At 35.9% G+C, this 694-nt stretch overlaps 1 protein-coding gene across 1 annotated transcript in view; it reads right to left on the reverse strand.

Annotated features, from left to right (window-relative positions):
- LOC107731995 (gastrula zinc finger protein XlCGF52.1-like) overlaps window positions 1–694 on the reverse strand; it is a 7,556-nt gene that overhangs the window by 6,203 nt on the left and 659 nt on the right. The gene's annotated exons all lie outside the window — the stretch shown is intronic.

Raw genomic sequence — 694 nt, forward strand, 5'->3', positions numbered from 1 at the left:
TTTTTTTTTAATAGCAAATCGCAATTGGATTTTGTACCCAAATCTTGTAGCCCTAAATAGCTGGCATTGAAATAATGCTGAGTGTAAGGAAGACATTCAGTTTTACAGGCTGATCTGGCCACAGAATCACCCTCAGCCTTTCACAGCATTTCCTTAAGTACTTAAATGTTTAAATAAAGGTGACTTGACTTGATTTGGCTGCTCATTGTCTGAATGGAGCCATTAGCTAACAACTGGACTCCGCATTGACCAGGATCAGAGACTTGGGGAGTTTGGATGGAGACTGTGGGAAAGGACACACCGTCTGCAGCACACATAGCATCTCTAAACTTCACTCAGTAGGGTGTCTGTGTTTGTCCATATCTCAGCAGATCAAAGTACTTAATTACACAGTCACTTATGACATAATTTCCCCTCTTTAAAATCATCTGGGCTCTTTTTTTCAGCATAATGGAAAGACAAGAAATTGATCCATTGTCTCAGTTTTCACACAAACTGTGCAGTGCTGATCACATTCATTAACATGGTTACCAAAGTTACTGTGAGAAGAATAATCTCCATAACTATAAAGAACTTCTATAATTTATGTGAAATGCACATTTATTAACTATAAATCTAATTTTGCTTAAGTCATTACTTGATACATTCTGGTGTTTACGGTTTATAACTGAAAAAAAAAAAAAAAAAAAAAAAA

This window comes from Sinocyclocheilus rhinocerous, unplaced genomic scaffold (assembly GCF_001515625.1).
Source record: "Sinocyclocheilus rhinocerous isolate Xijiao unplaced genomic scaffold, SAMN03320098_v1.1 scaffold489, whole genome shotgun sequence".
Lineage (NCBI taxonomy): Eukaryota > Metazoa > Chordata > Actinopteri > Cypriniformes > Cyprinidae > Sinocyclocheilus > Sinocyclocheilus rhinocerous.